General features: G+C 37.9%; 1 long non-coding RNA gene across 1 annotated transcript; it reads left to right on the forward strand.

Moving 5' to 3' along the window:
* Nucleotides 1-4,265: 4,265 nt before the first annotated feature.
* Nucleotides 4,266-19,101, forward strand: LOC125122247 (uncharacterized). Its single transcript, XR_007133741.1, has 3 exons — nt 4,266-4,507; nt 17,786-17,977; nt 18,497-19,101. It is a non-coding gene; the product is annotated as an uncharacterized LOC125122247 (long non-coding RNA).
* The last annotated feature ends 1,089 nt before the right edge of the window (nt 19,102-20,190 follow it).

The following is a 20,190-nucleotide window of genomic DNA, read 5'->3' on the forward strand; positions in this document are numbered from 1 at the left end:
TAGTCGGATTTGTTAACCACTGCACCACGACGGGAACTTCTTGTTGGCGTTTTTTTAAAGCTGGTATCAACACTTTATTTTTCCAGGTGAATCTTAGAATCGTTTAGACAAGTTAAAAAATTTCTTGGGTATTTAAATTTGAAATTTGCAATAAATCTCTAAATTAATTTGGAAAGAATGGCATCTTTTTAATATAAGCTCTTATCAGAGAAGAACATAATATGTTTTTGCATTTATAAAAATTAAAAATATTTCTATAGCATTTTCTAGATTGGAGTTCCCATTGTGGCTCAGCAGTAACAAACCTGGCTAATATCCATGAGGATGTGGGTTCGATCCCTGGCCTCGCTCAGTGGGTTAAGGATCTGGCATTGCCATGAGCTGTGGTGTAGGTTACAGACACTGCTTGGATCCCACGCTGCTGTAGCTGTGGCCAGCAGCTGCAGCTCCAGTTCAACCCCTAGCCTTGGAACTTTCATATGCCACATGTGCAGCCCTAAAAAGCAAAAACAACAACCCAAGAAAAGGTTTATAGATTTATTGATGTAATCTCAGATGTTAGTAAATAAAATTAGTTTTTGGCATTTTGTATGTTTTGTTTCTTTGAGAATTAGAATGTTTTTTCCATGGTACTTACTGATTGTAGCTGATGTAGTGGGAAGCTCTCTGTTTTTGAATATATATCTTCTTTATTGAACTTTACTAATTATGAATTTTTCAGTTGATTCTTTTTGTTTTTTTTAGGTATCTAATTTTATCATGTGAAAATGCTGTTGATTTTATTTCCTACATCCTAAAAATCAACTTTTTTGATTTCTGATTTTTAAAGTATTGACCAGACCTTCCAGAACCATGTTGTATGTTAACAGTAACAGGATGTGTCTTCAACTTACTCATACCTTAAATAATAATGTCTCAAGTAGTTCATATTCAGTATGGCTTCCACTATTAAAAATTTAAAAGCAGCCTTATTTTTCTTGTTAAAGTAGTATTCTCTTCCTAGGCAAAAGCATGGATCGAATTTGTTTCACTTTTCTAACTGAATCTATTGAATTAATATATTATATGAATTATTTTCTGAATAATAAACTCAGTTTGTGTTTCTAGGATATACTCTGTTTTGCTTGGGCATTCTTTGCAATATGCTGTAGAATTTAGTTGGCTAGATTGTTTATTAGGATTATTGAATCTATATTTACAAATGAGACAAGGCTATAGTTTTAATATTTTTCTCTATCAGATTTGGCATTGGGGTGGGATATAGTTTCCTAAAGTATTTTTGGTGCTTTAAGTTTCTTTTCTATTTCCTGAAGCATATGATTGCATGGAGATTTGAAAGAACTCAGATGTCCATCTAATGGCTTTGGATCATTTTGGAGGTCATTTTTAAAGCTTTTCAATTTCTTTTACTATTTCTTCTAAACAATTTCTTCTGCTTATGTCATCTTCAGTAATTTATATTTTTTCACGGAATTGTCCTTTCGCTGAAATCTTAATGATTTAGTTTTCCAAAGAATTATTTATGTTTTCAGTTCTTCCATGGTGGTACATAATTACTACCATTCCAACTACATAGGAAAAAAGTTAATTCATTATATGCAATGGATGCCTTAGGGCTTAATTCTCTCCTGTAACTGGTTGAAAAGGGCTGGAATAGAGTTATACATAATACTTTAAAATAATTATAAATTTTTCCTTATTTGTTTTTATATTCTCTCCTTCATATATTTACTTAACATAAGGATTAAAATTTTTTTAGATTTGTATTTTTTTTTCCAAAGAACCAGCTCTTGATTCTCATTTACAATTTTAATATAATTCTGTTTACTAATTTGGTTATATTTGGTTTTATTTTTATTTTTTCCTTCTTTCAGATTTTGGTGGGTTTCTTTTGTTGAGTTTTTTTTTTTTTTTTTTTTTTAGGGCCACACATGCAGCATATGGAAGTTCCTAGGCTAGGGGTTGAATTGGAGCTACAGCTACCAGCCTAAACCACAGCACAACTTGGGATTGGAGCCACGTCTGTGACCTACACCACAGCTTATAGCAATGTCAGATCCTTAACCCACTGAGTGAAGCCAGGGAACCTGCATCCCCATGGATACTAGGTAGGTTTGTAACCTGCTGAGCCACAACCAGATCTCCCTGTTGAACTCTTTTTAATGGTTTGATTTGAGTAGCTAATAGGAACACTCTTGAGTAGAACTAAATGGCTAAGGTAAAGGACAGGGAGGAGGGAAAAGGAGGGCCAGGGATAGACAGAAATATCAGCTTGAAAGGCTGGTTTAGGTAGAATCAGGGAGGGCCATAAATGCAAAAACAAATGGCAGAATTGAGTATTAGTGGTTATAGATCTAGGAAAAAGTTATTTACCCTGTGGACAGTTTTACTCAAGAGGCTGCCCAAAGTCCACTCTCTCATAAAGACAGCCTGCGTTGATTAACCCATTTCTTGGTTATAAGGTATTTGTGGAGGGTCTACTATGAGTGCTACATATAGAGCACTGTCTTGGAGCAACACAAAGCATGAAAAAAAAGAAGAGCGAGTGTGACATTTTTGAGCATTTTGTTGCAAAAGCAAACTAAGTCTGTAATACCCATTCAAAGAAGGAAGGTCATAGTCAGGATCTAGAATAAACAGAGAAGACTTTCTGAAAAGGCAGAATTTGAACTGGATTTTAAAGAAGGAAAGTCAAGAATTTAAATATCACTGTTGGAGTGCAGTGCGAAAAGAACCTGATGGAGATTATCATGTGAATAGCGGATGAATAGAGAATGGGTTGCTAATCGCCAGAGCATACTGACTTTAGGGAGAATCTTTACAAGCCAGTGGAGTTGGTGTCTTAGTGCAGTAAAGGGTAGGGAGCCATTGAAGTTTCTTGCATAGGCAATATTATTTAGGCTGAAGGAGAGAGACCTGACCGACAATCAGGGAGGAAGTTACATAGTTCATGTGTACAGAGTTAAGGGTGTGAATTTAGTGTCCACTGGAATGCAGAAAAAGTGATTCTGAGAAGTGACGGAAAATTAGGAAAAACAAGGAAAGATTAATGACATCTCTCAGCTTTTGAGTCTTAAGTATTTGAAAGTGGATGGTTGTAAAGGGATTATATTTGAGGATGAATGTGTTACATTTTGGACTTTTTGAGTTGAGGTTATGGCTGGACATTCACTTGGATGGTGGCTGTACTTGGTTGGGAATATGAAACTAGTGTGCAGAGGTATAGGGGATTAGAGGTTTGGCCAGACCATGGACTTGGATAAGTCCATCAAAGGTTAAGTGCAAATAAAGACCAGAGGACAGAGACTTGTGGAGCTACAGCATAGTTTGGATATTGCTGGAAAATAAATTTAAGGTGTGTAAGTAAGCTGCAAAGGGGGTGGAAGGAGTTACGTGGAAATTGAAGCCAGTAGGTATCAAATAACATGTTGGATATATTGGACAGCAAAAGGAGAAACATGTGCTACTTAAAAGAAGGGAAAAAGTCAAGTGAGTAATAACATTAAAAATAAAAATAATAATGCTAGGAGAGATTTTATATAGTATAAACAATCAGATTATGCTTGAAGATATGCAGGGAAAGGCAGAAAAAAGTTTTACAGAGAAAAAGGATTAAGCACAGGAGCAAATCTCTGAACTATGTTAGCTATACTGATCCAAATACATTAATCAAATTGAACAAAAGATAGTTATCTTAGTAGAAGTTCGGATAGACTAAACTGGAGGTAGTCTAATCCCAGAAGAGTATGTTCAAGTCAGTGATAAAGAATAAAATACTATTCAATATTAGTTAGCATATAATATCTAAGAGCAAAGGAATTGACAATTGACAAATATGAGTGAAGTTCATGCTAAGAAGTTGTAGGAGAGTTAAAATTCAGGGTTAATCTATTAAAGAATGACTGGATGGTTTTATCAGTGTTGCTACTACTTGGCCCTTAAGTAAATGGATTCTGTGTCTTTGAAGTTTATAAATCAAAGTGACTTTGATATGAGCTTCTTTGGAATAATTGGAAAAAATACTTTTTTTTTCATTTTTCATTTCTCTTGAGCTGTTACTTGGAATTCGCATACTTCTCTCAGAGTAATAAAATTTAAAGTTCAAGGCAGCTATTTATATTTTATTCAACTCTTAAATTTAAGATAATATTTCTTGGAATAATGATTTACATATGCCTGAAAACTTTACAGGGGAAGGATTTGGTACATTTTTTTTTTTTTTTCTAAAGAGAAGGGTAGAAAGCCCTGAGAGTAACAAAGTAAAAAATAATTTTTGTTTCTGATCAGGGAAAGAAGATAAAAATGTGTATTTCAAGGTGTGACTTAAAAGACCTTTCTATTGCTTATGTTGAGGAGGAAGAAGAGAAGAATTGAGCTGGAAGATTGAAGTTGGAAACAAGGAGAGGATGCTTGGAAATGGGTCATCCAGCAGGGGACCAGTGTAAAGATCAGAGTGTACCGGGATGCCTAGATGAAAATGGAGAAGGTCTTGGCAAGAAAGAAAGAGGTGGGACGTAGGGAAAGTCTGCAGGAGCCCCCTGAACTGGTCTGAGAGTGTTCTTTTTGTGCACAACTGCCTCTGAAGTCCCAAGGTCTTGTCCTTACAGTTACCCTTCTGTAGAGTTAAAGACCCACCATGTTGAAGCCAGGATCTTTCTCTAGTTGCCAAAGAAACATGTTTTTTTCTTCCAGTAGAAATGTAGTTCCTCTTAAACACAGCATCACATTTTTTCTCTAAAAACCATTCCTATCAGGTTTAATTTTGCTCTCCACTCTGGAAGAAGTCCGTGCAGAAAATGATTTTGTTGGACTCCATACATATTCAGACAAACTCTCCCTATGCTGCTGGGAAGTTGGTTAGGGTAAGACTGTGCCAGAAAACTGGGGGGGCATATGTGCTGCTCCTCCAGTTCTGGGATATTCTCAAGTGAATCAAGGATCTGAGATTTGCTGCCCACTGTAGTTCCAATATGGTCATGAATCAGTAGGGAGAGGCATTTTCTACCATCTGTGGAAATCTGCAGAGAACTTTCTTAATGGATTTAGCCACTCCATTATCCTGACAATGAAAAGAGTTTGGCTTGCTTTAGATGAATAGAATATTTTGGAAAAACTAAAGAACCAACTGGAGAGGAAGGAGAGTGGAGTGGTTGTGGGCATGGACTCTGGAGCCAGAATGACTGAATTTACATCCCAGAGCTACCACCAACCAGCTGGGTGACCTTGGGCAAGGACTGGGTCTTTCTGTGCCTCATTTCCTCATCCATTAAGTGGAGATGATGGTAATAGGATAATATCTATCTCATAAAGTGATATATGATGATATATTAAAATGATAATACCTATAATCACTCTACTGATTAAATGAATTGGCATGTGTAAAGGATTTAGAACTGTATCTGGCACATGTGAAGCAGTTTGTGATTTAGTTGTTGTTATTAAATAATGCATTCAGTGTCAGAGACTGATCCTATGTTTTCTATAACAAGTAGATTATGCTTTGAGTCCAAGTTGTCTTACAAAGTATCCTCCCTCCCTAATATTGCCTTTGTTTTTGTAGAAACCAAATCATACTTTTCCTACTTTAAAATGACAGTAATCTTGTTTACTTACCATCTTGGTATTGTGTCCCATATTTTTGTTCTAGTGCCAAGATGAAACGAAGATCTTTGACTAACTGCTTCAATATAGCTCAATTGACTTAGTTCAGTGAGTTGCCGTTGGCTGCAGGTTTTTCCTTTTTTAAGGATATTGTGACAGTTTTAATGAGTCACTTGCTAATTTTTTTGAAAAAGAATTTCCTTATTAGAACTAGAACATGAAAACTTACTGTCTTATAAAGCAATCAAAATTATAAGTAAGGTGACTAATGTCAATAATAGAAAACTTCCAAAGGAACTGTTTATATTATCAGTCTTCCAAGAAAATACTGAGGATTGCCCATCCATTTGTCTGAAAAGAACCTTGAAGTTTGGGTTTCTTTTTCATTTCTCATAGTATATTTCTAGTGGTATAAATTTATAGATATATTTTTCATTCATTCAATTTGTTATAAAACTTAAGTCAAGTGTCCACTTCATGTCAGACAAACTGCTGTTCTAGGTGCTAGAAGTACAAAGATAAATGAGAAACAATTCTAGTCCTTTAACCATTTTATGGTGGGGATAAAATGACATATGGATAACCAAAATATATGAAATAATTTTCTAAATGGCATATCCAAAAAATGAAAGGAATGCCAGAAAGATTTGGAAGAGGGAAGCAGCAAAATTAATTTGAAAGATTAGCAAAATTTTCATAAATTAAATGATATTTGAGTTAGATATGGAAGGATAGATAGAATTCCAACGATAAATGGAACAGGGAAGTTTTGGCTCAGAGAAGAGCATGAGTAAATGTGGAGAGATGGGACAGAGTAGTGCACATTTTTAGGGAGATAACATTTTACCCAGTTTGGTAAGTAAGGTGTAAGTTGCAAACTTTATTTATTGTTTGTTTATTTATATTACATTTAAGACATTTATTGAATACATACCACGGGTGAAGCACTATGCTGCATATTTGAAAGCACAATATATACATACAATTATATATATATGAATACAATTTTATATTAAATATATACAATTTTATTTTTCACTTCTACTTTAATAAAGCTGGAAAAAATTTAAAAAATAAGGTCAGAATTGCTCTGGTAGATAGTACAAATCCATACTCACTCAAGAATTACAAAAGTGCTATGTGTCTTCTAACATGGACATGTACACAGGTATCTTTCCTGCACTGTCTTCCTAAATGTACAACAGAGATAATAATATAATAATTGGTTCTTTTGTTGAGTTCATGTTCTTTTTTTTTTGTTACTCAAATGAATTTATCATATCTGTAGTTGTATAACGATCATAACAATCTGATTTCACAGGATTTCCATCCCACAGCCCAAGCACATCCCCCCCACTCCCCAAACTGTCTCCTCTGGAGACCATAAGTTTTTCAATGTCTGTGAGTCAGTATCTGTTCTGCAAAGAAGTTCCGTCTGTCATTTTTTCAGATTCCACATGTCAATGAAAGCATTTGATGTTGGTGTCTCATTGTATGGCTGACTTCACTTAGCATGATAGTTTCTAGGTCCATCCATGTTGCAAAAAATGCTGGTATTTTGTTCTTTTTAATGTCTGAGTAATATTCCATTGTGTATATGTACCACCTCTTCTGGATCCACCCCTCTGTCGATGGACATTTAGGTTGTTTCCATGTCTTGGCTCTTGTAAATAGTGCTGCAATGAACATTGGAGTACATGTGTCTTTGCAAGTTGTGGTTTTCTCTGGGTAGATGCCCAGGAGTGGGATTGCTGAATCAAATGGTAGTTCTATTTTGAGTTTTCTGAGGCATCTCCGTACTGCTTTCCACAGTGGTTGCACCAGTTTACAATCCCACCAACAGTGTACTAGGGTTCCTTTTTCTCCACACCCTCTCCAGCACTTGTTGTTTGTAGACTTTTGGATGATGGCCATTCTGGCTGGTGTAAGGTGGTACCTCAGAGTGGTTTTGATTTGCATTTCTCTAGTAATGAGTGATGTTGAACATCTTTTCATGTGTTTCTCGGCCATCTGTATGTCTTCTTGGGAGAACTGTCTGTTTAGATCTTCTGCCCATTTTTGGATGGGGTCGTTTGTTTTTTTGGTATGGAGCTGCAGAAGTTGTTTATAAATTTTAGAGATGAATCCCTTGTCAGTCGATTCACTTGCAAATATTTTCTCCCATTCTGTGGGTTGTCTTTTCGTTTTGTTTAGGGTTTCCTTTGCTATGCAGAAACTTTGAAGTTTGATTAGGTCCCATTTGTTTATTTTTGTTTTTATTGTCAATACTCTAAGAGGTGGCTCTGAGAGGATGTTGCAGTCGTTTATGTCAGAGAGTGTTTGGCCTGTGTTTTCCTCTAGGAATTTGATAGTGTCTGGTCTTATATCTAGGTCTTTAATCCATTTGGAGTTTATTTTTGTGTATGGTGTTAGGGAGTGTTCTAATTTCATTCTTTTCCATGTGGCTGTCCAGTTTTCCCAGCACCACTTATTGAACAAGCTGTCCTTTCTTCATTGTATAGTCTTGCTTCCTTTTTAATAGATTAGTTGGCTGTAAGTGCATGGGTTTAATTCTGGGCTTTCTATCCTGTTCCACTGATCTATATGTCTGTCTTTGTGCCAGTACCATGCAGTTTTGACGACTGTTGCTTTGTAGTATAGTCTGAAGTCCGGGAGCCTGATTCCTCCAGCTCCATTTTTCTTTTTCAGGATGTCTTTGGCTATTCTGGGTCTTTTTTGCTTCCAAGCAAACTTTAAAATATTTTGTTCAAGTTCTGTGAAAAGTGTCCTTGGTAATTTGAGAGGGATTGCATTGAATCTGTAGATTGCCTTAGGTAATATAGTCATTTTGATAATATTAACTCTTCCAATCCACGAGCATGGTATGTCATTCCATCTCTTTGTGTCATCTTTGATTTCTTTCATCAGTGGCTTGTAGTTTTCAGAGTACAGGTCTTTTGTCTCTCTAGGTAGGTTAACTCCTAGGTATTTTATTCTTTTGGATGCGATGGTAAATGGGATTGCTTCCCTAATTCCTCTTTCTGCTCTTTCATCATTAGTGTATAGAGATGTCATCGATTTCTGTGTATTAATTTTGTATCCTGCAACTTTGCCAAATTCGTGGAATGAGCTGCAACAGTTTTCTGATAGAGTCTTTAGGATTCTTTAGATATAATATCATGTCATCTGCAAATAGGGATAGTTTTAATTCTTCCTTTCCAATTTGGATTCCTTTTATTTCTTTTACTTCTATGATTGCCATGGCTAGGACTTCCAAATCTATGTTGAAGAGTTGTGACGAGATAGGGCACCCTTGTCTTGTTCCCAATCTCAGCGGGAATTCTTTCAGCTTTTCACCATTGAGAGTGATGTTTGCTGTGGGTTTGTCATACATGGCCTTTATCATGTTGAGGTAGCTTTCCATTATTCCCACTTTCTGAAGGGTTTTTATCAGAAATGGGTGTTGGATTTTGTCAAAGGCTTTTTCCTCTTCTGTTGAGAGGATCATATGGTTTTTATTCTTCAGTTTGTTAATGTGGTGTATCACACTGATGGATTTGCGGATATTGAAGAACCCTTGCATCCCTGGGATAAATCCCACTTGATCATGATGTACAATCCTTTTAATGTATTGTTGGATGCAATTTGCTAGTATTTTGTTGAGGATTTTTGCATCAATGTTCATCAGTGAAATTGGCCTATAGTTTTCTTTTTTGTGGAATCTTTGTCTGGTTTTGGTACCAGGGTGATGGTGGCCTCATAGAATGAGTTTGGGAGTATCCCTTCCTCTGCAATTTTTTGAAATAGTTTCATAAGGAGAGGTGCTAGCTCTTCTCTAAATGTTTGATAGAATTTGCCTGTGAAGCCATCTGGTCCTGGACTTTTGTTTATTGGAACTTTTTTAATCACAGTTTCAATTTCAGTTCTTGTGACTGGTCCATTCATCTTTTCTATTTCATCTTCGTCTCATCTTGGAAGATTGTACTTTTCTAAGAATTTGTCCATTTCTTCTAGGTTTTCCATTTTATTGGCATGTAGTTGCATATAGTAGTCTCTTAAGATCCTTTGTATTTCTGTGATGTCCTTTGTTACTTCTCCTTTTTCATTTCTAATTTATTGATTTGAATCCTCTCTCTTTTTTGCTTGGTAAGTCTGGCTAGGGGTTTATCAATTTTGTTGATCTTTTCAAAGAACAAGCTTTTCATTTCATTGATACTTTCTATGGTTTTCTTTGTTTCTATTTCATTGATTTCTGCTCTGATTTTTATGATTTCTTTCCTTCTACTAACTTTAGGTCTTCTCTGTTCTTGTCTCTCAAGCTGCTCTAGATGTAAAGTTAGCTTGATTATTTGAACTTTTTCTTGTTTCCCGAGGTGGGCTTGTATTGCTATAAACTTTCCTCTTTGAATGGCTTTTGCGGCATCCCATAGGTTTTGGAGTGTCGTGTCTTTGTTGTCATTTGCTTCTAGGTATTTTTTAATTTCCTCTTTGATTTCTTCAGTGATCCATTGGTTGTTTAGTAGCATGTTGTTTAGTCTCCATGTGTTTGTGTGTTTTTCAGTTTTTTCTTGTTATTGATTTCCAGTCATATAGTGGTGTGGTCAGAAAAGATACTTGATATGATTTCAATTTTCTTAAAGTTAATGAGGTTGGATTTGTAGCCCAGGATATGATCAATCCTAGAGAATGTTCCATGTGCACTTGAGAAGAATGTGTATTCTGTTGCTTTTGGATGGAATGTCCTATAAATGTCTTATTAAGTCCATCTTTTCTAATGCATCATTCAGGGCCTGTGTCTAGTTACTGATTTTCTGTCTGGTTGATCTGTCCATTGCTGTAAGTGGGGTGTTAAAGTCCCTGACTATGATTGTGTTATTGTCGATTTCTCCTTTTAAGGTTGTTAGCATTTGCCTTATATATTGTGGAGAACCTATGTTGGGTGTGTAGATATTTAAAATTGTTATATCTTCTTCTTGGATTGATCCTTTGATCATTAGGTAATGTCCTTCTTTGTCCCTTAAAGTATTCTTCATTTTAAAGTCTGTTTTGTCAGATATGAGTATTGCTATTCCAGCTTTCTTTTGATCCCCGTTTGCACGAAATATTTTCTTCCATCCTCTCACTTTCAATTTGTATGTGTCCCTAGAAGTGAAGTGGGTCTCTTGAAGACAGCATATATATGGGTCTTGTTTTTGTATCCATTCAGCCAGTCTATGTCTTTTGGTTGGGGCATTTAGTCCATTAATATTTAAGGTAATTATTGATATGTATGTTCTTATTGCCATTTTATTAATTGCTTTGGATTTGTTTTTGTTGCTCTTTTTTCTTTCCTTCCTCTCTTGTTCTTTTCTGCCTAGAGAAGTTCCTTTAGTATTTGTTGTAAGGCTGGTTTAGTGTTGCTGAATTCTCTCAGCTTTTGCTTATCTGTGAAGCTTTTGATTTCTCCTTCAAATCTGAATGAGAGCCTTGCTGGGTAGAATAATCTTGGTTGGAGGTTTTTTTCCTTTCGTCACGTTAAGTATATCATGCCACTCCCTTCTGGCCTGCAGAGTATCTGCTGAAAAATCTGCCGATAGCCTTATTGGGGTTCCCTTGTGTGTTACTTGTTTCTTTTCCCTAGCTACTTTCAAGATTTTCTGTTTGTCTTTAATTTTGGTCAGTTTGATTAATATGTGTCTCGGGGTGTTCCTCCTTGGGTTTTTTTTTTTTTTGTCTTTTGTCTTTTGTTGTTGTTGTTGTTGCTATTTCTTGGGCCGCTCCCGTGGCATATGGAGGTTCCCAGGCTAGGGGTTGAATTGGAGCTGTAGCCACTGGCCTACGCCAGAGCCACAGCAACGCGGGATCCGAGCCGCGTCTGCAACCTACACCACAGCTCACGGCAACGCCGGATCGTTAACCCACTGAGCAAGGGCAGGGACCGAACCTGCAAACTCATGGTTCCTAGTCGGATTCGTTAACCACTGCGCCATGACGGGAACTCCGGTTTTTTTTTTATATGGTACTCGTTGTGCTTCCTGAATTTGAATGAGTGGTTCCCTTCCCATGTTAGAGAATTTTTTGGCTATTATCTCTTCAGTATTTCTCTGATTCCTTCTCTCTCTCTTCTCCTTCTGGCACCCCTATAATACAGGTGTTGGTGCATTTAACGTTGTCCCAGAGTTCTCTGAGACTCTCTTCATTTCTTTTCCATCTTTTTTCTCTTTTCTGTTCCACATCCGTAATTTCCGCTAATCTGTCCTCCACCTCGCTTATTCGTTCTTCTGCCTCCTGTATTCTGCTGTTGGCTGCTTCTAGTGAATTTTTTTTTTTTTTTTTTTGCTATTTCTTGGGCTGCTCCTGCGGCATGTGGAGGTTCCCAGGCTAGGGGTCGAGTCGGAGCTGTAGCTGCCAGTCTACACCAGAGCCACAGGAACGCGGGATCCAAGCCACGTCTGCAACCTACACCACAGCTCACGGCAATGCCGGACCGTTAACCCACTGAGCAAGGGCAGGGACCGAACCCGCAACCTCATGGTTCCTAGTCGGATTCATTAACCACTGTGCCACGACGGGAACTCCTCTAGTGAATTTTTTATTTCAGTTATTGTATTTTGCATCTCTTCTTGTTTGAGTTTTATATCCTGTATCTCTTTGGTCAGTGTTTCCTGTAAGTTATCCATTTTTGCCTCCAGTTTATTTCCAGTGTCTTGCATTATCTTCAGCATCAACAGTCTAAAGTCTTCTTCCTCAAGGCTAAGAATATCCTCCTCGCTTAGCTGTTTTTCTGGGTTTTTTCCTTTCTCCCTCATCTGAGTTATAGTTCTCTGTCTTTTCCTTTTTATAGGTTTTTGGTGTGGTGACCTTTTTACAGATAACAGAGTTGTAGTCTCTCTTACTTCTGATGTCTGCCCCCCTGTGGCTGAAGTCGGTATGGGGGGTTTGCTGTAGGCTTCCTGATTGGAGGGGCTGATGCTTGCCCACTGGTAGGTGGAGCTGATTCTAATCTCGCTGGTGGGTGGGGCTTAGTCTCTGGCTGGGATTAGAGGCAGCTGTGTGCCTGAGGGGTCTTTAGGTAGCCTGTTTACTGAGGGGCGGGGCTGTGATCCCACCTGGGTTCTTGTTTGCCCTGGAGCTTCTCAGCAGCTGACTGACAGGTGGGGCCAGATTTTCCCAAAATGGTCACCTTCAGAGAAAGGCATGGCTGCTGAATATTCCTGAGAGCTTTGCTTTCAATGTCCTTCCCTCACAGCAAGCCACGTTCACCCCTGTTTTCCCAGGATGTCTTCAAAGAACTGCAGTCAGATTTGACCCAGATTCCCATGGAGACTTTGCTTTGCCCTGGGACCCAGTGCACGTGAAAGTCTGTGTACGCCTTTTAAGAATGGGGTCTCCATTTCCCCTAGTCCTGTGGAGCTCCTGCACACAAGCCCCAATGGCCTTCAATGCCAGATGCTCTCGGGCTCTTTCTCCCCATGCCAGATCCCCACACGTGAGAGTTTGATGTGGGGCTCAGAACTCTCACTCCTGTAGGTGAGTTTCTGTGAACCAGTTAGTTTCCAGTCTGTGGAGCATCCCACCCTGGAGGTATGGGGTTGTTTATATCGTGAAATCTCCCCTCCTCCCTCTTGATGTGTCCTCCTCTTTTTCTTCTGGAGTAGGATTTCTTTTTTAAGATTTCCAGTCCATTTGGGTGAAGAGTGCTCAGTCTTTAGTTGTGAATTTTGTTGTTTTTAGGAGAGAAGTTGAGCTCCAGTCCTTCTATTCTGCCATCTTAATCCTGTCCTGCAAACTTTATAAAATGAACTTCTACTATGTGCCTTGACCTGCTCTAGTGCCTGGAGATACTGACCTGAATGAACAGACTAGGTACCCAAGCTCAATAGAGCAAGCATATTAGTGAGTGGTGGCAGATAATATATAAATTAAAAAAATAAGATAATCTAATAGTGAAAGATGCTATAAAATAAAAATGAAATAACTAAAGACAGTTGGCAAGGCTGAGAGGAGAAGTTAATTTAGAATGGGTATGACAGAGAAGACTTTTCTTAAGAGGTGATATTTGCTGTGAGACCAGAATAATGAGAAGGGTCCAGGCTTTCTGAGGCTTAAAGTTAGGGAACTGCCAGAGTTAGTGATAAAACAAGCTTGTTTGATGAACAAAAAGGCCAGTGTGTTTGGAGAATCATGACCAGTGATGAGAATAATAAATGATGAGGCCAGAGAATTAAGTGAGATCTCATAGGATCTTAAATATTGTGGAAACTATTTTGAGTTTTATTCTAGATGCAGTTGGACACCATTGGGGGATTTCATGCAGATGAAGGATGCTGACTGAATTACATTTTAGAAAGAACATTAAGGCTGATGAGTAAAGAGTGGACTGTGGAGTATGGAGGGACAAGATGGAAATTAGGGAGTTTTCTTGGAGTTATTGCAGTACACAGGCAGCAGGCGCTGCTGCCTTACACTAGGGTGATAGCAGGGAGATGAGAGCTCATTCTGGAAAGATAGGGAGTCATAGCATGATGGCCTTTGAATCCTCTCAGTCTAAAGACTTGGAATTGATTCTGAAGGCAGAAAGGATAGTAAAATTATTTATAGATTTAGATTTTTTTGAGTGTCTGAACTTTGATTTTTTTTTCTGTGAAAGTTGCATTTTAAAAAATACTCATTAGTAATTGATCAGTACATTACATACTAACTACTGTGGTACCTTAGTGATCTGACAAAAATAACTGTCTTAAAAAGTTGTCTGGAGTTCCCATTGTGGCTCAGCAGGTTAAAAACCTGACATAGTATCCATGAGGATATAGGTTCAATCCTGGGCCTCACTCAGTGGGTTAAGGATCTGGCGCTGCTGTGAGCTGTGATGTAGGTCGCAGATGCAACTGGGATCCCACATTGCTGTGGCTGCGGTATAAACTGGCAGCTATAGCTCTGATTCAACCCCTAACCTGTGAATTTCCATATGCCACGAACGTGGCCATAAAAAGAAAAGAAAAGAAAAAAAAAGTTGTTCACTTTATAACTGTTGTAGAATCAAATTTCCTTGGGGACATCTTTAGGAAGACAGAATAGAGACACAGGTTTGTTCCTTTTTGGCTTTTGTTTGTTTTGAAGTCTAATGAATTCATATTATACTATGAAAAGTGGTCAGTAGTAAAAAGTTTTGCTGCTCTCATAGGTGCTCTAACCTGAGGAATCTGGACGTTCTAAGGCAGGAATGCCCAATACAGATGTTTAAAAAGACTGGAAGGGAAATGTAAATGATTTAAGTGGGGAGCTGTGTGGAATGGGGAAAACGGAAAAGCTTATCTTCGTCTAAAAGTGAGCAATGATTCCTCAACTATGGAAATGCGGATATTCTAATTTTTAAGGGAAGAATCCAGAAAGTTGACTTTTAAAAGGTGACAGCCAATTAAAAGAAATTAAGACACTGTGCGGGCCGCAGTTTGTGGACTTGTTTCAGCCTGAGAGCCACTAAATTGCAAGTTCCAAAATGAAGTCTTCTTTAGCCACTCACAAAGCTCTGCTTTGGCTCATATATGATGGAGCCAGAAACAAAGCTCAGTGCCTTGAGAATGGGGGCCCAATGAGGAGGGAATAGAGGCAGTAAAACACCCCCGAAATGTGTCCTATTTACAAGATAACAAAATATTGAGTTGAAGAGCAGAAAATAAAAGCCAACCACACTGCCTGAGATTTACCAAAAAAACAAGCAAACAAAAAAGCCACCTTTTTTTCCCCTCCCTCACTAGATTGATAATTGATTTTTTAAAAAATGTGTTCTGGAGGAGTTCCCATTGTGGCGCAGTGGTTAACAAATCCAACTAGGAACCATGAGGTTGTGGGTTCGATCCCTGGCCTCGCTCAGTGGGTTAAGGATCCGGCGTTGCCGTGAGCTGTGGTGTAGGTTGCAAACGCAGCTTGGATCCCTCTTTGCTGTGGCTCTGGCATAGGCCAGTGGCTACAGTTCCGATTAGGCCCCTAGCCTGGGAATCTCCATATGGCGAGAGAGTGACCCTAGAAAAGGCAAAAAGACAAGTAACAAAATCAAAAACAAAACAACACAAAACAAAAAATCTGTTATGGAGCCCAGGAGTACCTCTATCCAAAGCAGAAGATGGTAACAGTTCATGAAACTGGAGTTTACCCAGTCTGTTTAATTAGCAAACATTTAATGAGGTTTTGTTTTTTCTGTTTTTTTCTTTTTTTGTTTTTGCCAATTTTTAGAATTGTGGCTGCTTTGTGGCTCAGTGTCTACCATTGTTACAGCATTGCCATTTGGATTTTGGATCAAGGATTATCAGAGAAAGGCATAGCCAAGGAAATCTGCAGTTGCAGAGCACATTAGAGAAAAGGGGTATTGTCTTTCTTTCCCCACTGTATGGTGCTAACTGAAGGAATTGCCTTGCAGTCTGGTTAGAGAAGCCATGAAAACTTCCATGAGCGTTTGAAAATAAATCTTCATATCATATGGAAAACAATGCCAGCAAATTAAAAAAAAAAAAAAAAAGAGGCAGTACATCAGGTACCACTTTGTTTAGGTTCTATTATAAAGCATTTGCATATTACCAAATATTCCTTGGGGAAGGATGTGGAGGAAGAAAACTTCTAAAAGAAGAAGACCAGCCGAGCAACAATGCAGAGGTAGCAGAGTGTTGTGAACCTGTAGGATTGTGGATTGTCCTGAATGGTTGGAGGAGAGGATTTCTGCCAAGACTGTGTTTGGGATAAAAGGTGGCATGCATGGGGCAATTGAAAGTAGAATAGAACTAGCCCCTTCTTCAGGATTTACTTGTGTGTCTGCCTCCCAGGTTGATGAGAACTTCTAAAGAGAACCATATTTTTTTTTTCTCTGAAGACAAATAAATGCTTAATATTCTTGCTACTTTCTGTAACCTCAGTATTTACATGAATGCCTGGTAATTGAGGCCCTTTATGAACGCTGAATCTGGTAATCATGGGACTCAGCTATGTATGGTTTTAAAAGCTGAGTGAGGAAGTTCAGGTTTGGTTCTATGTGCGGTGAGGAGTCTTTGAAACTTTTTGAGAAAGGAAATCATATGATCAAAGCTGTGCTTTCTGAAGGTAACATAAACAATGGTCTGAAAGAGAACAAATTAGAGAGAGGAAAAACCCAAGGCGAGAAGACCTGTCAGCAGTTGTCACAAAAATATAGGTGAGGGGGGCAGAACCCTGACCAAGGGGTAGAAGCCGTAAGAGTGGAACAGAGAAATAAACTCAGATTTGGCAATATTTTGATGTAGAGAATGCACAAAATGAAAGTGAGGGCCTGGAGTTATAGTTACCTGTCAAACTCAAGTTACTTAAAAACCTTTCAACCCTTCTACATGATTCAGTGGGCTGCCTCTGTTCTCTTATTTCGCTCTCGTTGGTGAAGTTCAGCATGAAATGTTAGCCTTCAGAAACAAAAGCTGGATGGAGCCAACAGCTGAATAATATCCCTAAATTATTGCAGCTGATGAAAACTTTCGAGGAACCTTGAATGCAGGAGCCATTCACATAAAATATGAGGGGCTCCCGAGAAAGGATTAGGGGTTAGTGAACACGGTGGTTCCTGTCAAATTTGTCAGATAAGGGATAAAAGTGTCAGTTATGCCTCAGAGATTTTGCTTAATGATTCGGAGGTGTCTTCAATATGACAGGTTCATGCAGCTAGATTCAGTTGTTTCTTGAAAGCATTTGCCTAGTTGAAGATTGTGATGATGAGGAATATGCTGTCTACTTTTGGAACATCCTATTTTATTGACTTGAAAAAGTTTGTATGAAATCAATAAAATGTTCTTCACAATAAATTGTTTTTTTCTAGTGGGGCAATATTTTGGCTGCTGTCTTCAGCATCATGTTTATATGAACTGAAAGAAAACATTCATAGCAAATGTATGCCATCACTTGTCAAATTGAGAATGGCTTCCAAAACAATAAATGTAAAGAAACCCATGAATTTACCAAGGTTTTCATGTTTGTTCATGAAATGATAAAATTTCAAGAAAGCACCTTCTGACAGCCTTTGAAAGTTGGGTAGAATTATTCAGTACCCACAGGTAAGCTACTAGTTAAAAGAATTGCCACAGATGTCAACAGCTGAGGCATCAAAACAACAATACCCATTACCTGTGGAGTGTCAAAATCCAGTGATGTCAGAAAGAAGGAAATATGCAATTTATCACTTACAAGGTAGTTTTTTTTTTTTTTTTTAAAGGATGGATGTATCAGGAGCATCATGAAGGACTTCTAAAGTGAAATATGCAGTAGCAAAGTAGCAGGCATCGTCTACCAGAGAGAAAAGAGTATTCTTGAGTCCTTGGTGTTTGCAACCCAAAACAAGGATGTGGCCACTCTTTCTTGGACTGAATATTGAGTAGACTGTGGAGGAGGAATTGGCATAAAACTGGTAAGAATCAATATTCATTAGATGAGAGATGTCCTATTATCAGAGAGCGGCAAAAATTAATTCATTCCAAATGATGCTAATTGAACATTTGCTTTATAAAAGATTAAAATAACACAAAAATTTACTTATTTTATTTTTTAAAAACTCACGGCATATGGAAGTTCCCAGGCTAGGGGTTGAATCGGCGCTACAGATGCTGGCCCATGCCACAGCCATAGCAATGTCAGATCCCAGCCACATCTGTGACCTACACCACAGCTCATAGCAATGCTGGATCCTTAACACACTGAGCGAGGCCAGGGATTGAACCCACCTCCTCATGGATACTAGTCGGTTTGTTACTGCTAAGCCACAACAGGAACTCCTAAAATAATACAGAAATTTAAAAGAACAAATGTGCTTTCCAAGAGTCACTAGTAATAACTAAATCAGTATTGATTAGAGGCAGCCTATCCTTTGGCAAAATTGCAGTGGAATGGCTTTTAATGTCCTTTGTTTCCTGCTTCTTTCTCTTTTCAGTTCCTTCCTTTTCTTGTCCTGCATCTGCTCCTATCTGTTTTCCCAGACCTGTAAGAGAGGAATGTAAGAGAAAAAGCTAATTCACCCTATGGCAGTGGTTCTCAACTCTGGCTCATGTGAGTATCATGAGGGTGAGTGGGGTAGGGAAGATACTCCTAGAGTTCTGACTTCATTTTTTCTGGATGGGTTCTGGGCATTTATGGCTTCGATTCAAGCAGAGTTGAGAACCAACTGGTCTACATACTTTCCCCCTCACATCATACACTTGACATTTTGAAAAATTCTGTATCACTTCACATTTTTAGGTTGCCATATAAAATATTTCGGCATAAGTTTAAGTAGCTTCAATAATGTACTCTTCTACGTATTACAAATGTCGATATTTTAAAATAAAGCAAATAAATAATCACATGAGTCTGTGAAACCAGAGACTAGGGGATTGGATACCTGTCTACCGTTACCCATTTAAGAAATAGATGAATAAGCCTTCTTTTAACTCTTGGACATTTTACATTATTCCTTTTCCTCCTCGAACTCCTACTTCTATTCAGTTTCTCTCACAGAACTTTTGGTTTATTGATTATTTCATCATTTTTCTCTGTAACAAAAATATGTTTACCAATAGAAATTTACCATTAAAACTTTTTCCATAAAGCTCCAAGTTAAAATTATTCCCTTTCTCAGCTGCATTACCATTAGAAATACTATTAGCATGGACTTGACATAAATATATGACAAATTTTGATAACTGTGAAACTTGAAAAGTATAGTTTTGTTGGAAATGAATTTTTAATGAGATGTATGGGGCTTTAAAAAATAAGTTGGTATTCTTTAATGCATAATACCTAGTGGTAAAATGAAACAGGGTTCAGCATCAGTAATACCCCCTTTTTCATTTTTGTAGTTGCAAATGCTGACAAACATCATTCATGTAAATAGATTGGCCTTGGAAAGAACAATGTTATCATGCTGTTACTCATTATTTTAAGACTTCTTCTGAATTGTGTGCAGAAAAAAAGATGTTTACCTAGTAATTTCTCCTTAAAAGCATTTAAAAATATCAGTGAAAAACTAGATTTGATTATTCCTTCAATTTTGTTAGGAAGCAAAAAAAAAAAAAACCAAAAACAAAAACTGAGTAACTTGCAAAAGAATTTCATATCTGTTTCTTAAACTATTTACTTTCTTAGCACCAACACCAAATGGACCCACTATTAGATATCCCCCCAATGCCACACTAAGAAATGTTCCACTGTAATATTTGTATGCTATTTACTTATTTTAAAGTGGTTGGAGTACTATTACAGAAAGAAAAGTGAGGAGTTCCCATTGTGGCTCAGTGAAAACGAATCTGACTAGGAACCATGAGGTTGCAGGTTTGATCCCTGGCCTTGCTCAGTGGGTTAAGGATCTGGCATTGTCGTGAGCTGTGGTGTAGGTCGAAGACACGGCTCGGATTCTGTGTGGCTCTGGCTGTGGCTGTGGCCAGCCACTACAGCTCCAGTTAGACCCCTACCCAGGGAACTTCCATGTGCCACAGTTGTGGCCCGAAAAAGCAAAAAAACAAAAAAAAACAAAAACAAAAAAACCCACAAAAACCTGAGAACCTGGAACTGGGTTAACATCTTGACTGCACTTGATCTTGAGCAAAAGATTTTTTTTTAGGAAAGGGAAGAAATGGAAATTGGAGATCT

Source organism: Phacochoerus africanus, chromosome 3 (assembly GCF_016906955.1).
Source record: "Phacochoerus africanus isolate WHEZ1 chromosome 3, ROS_Pafr_v1, whole genome shotgun sequence".
NCBI lineage: Eukaryota > Metazoa > Chordata > Mammalia > Artiodactyla > Suidae > Phacochoerus > Phacochoerus africanus.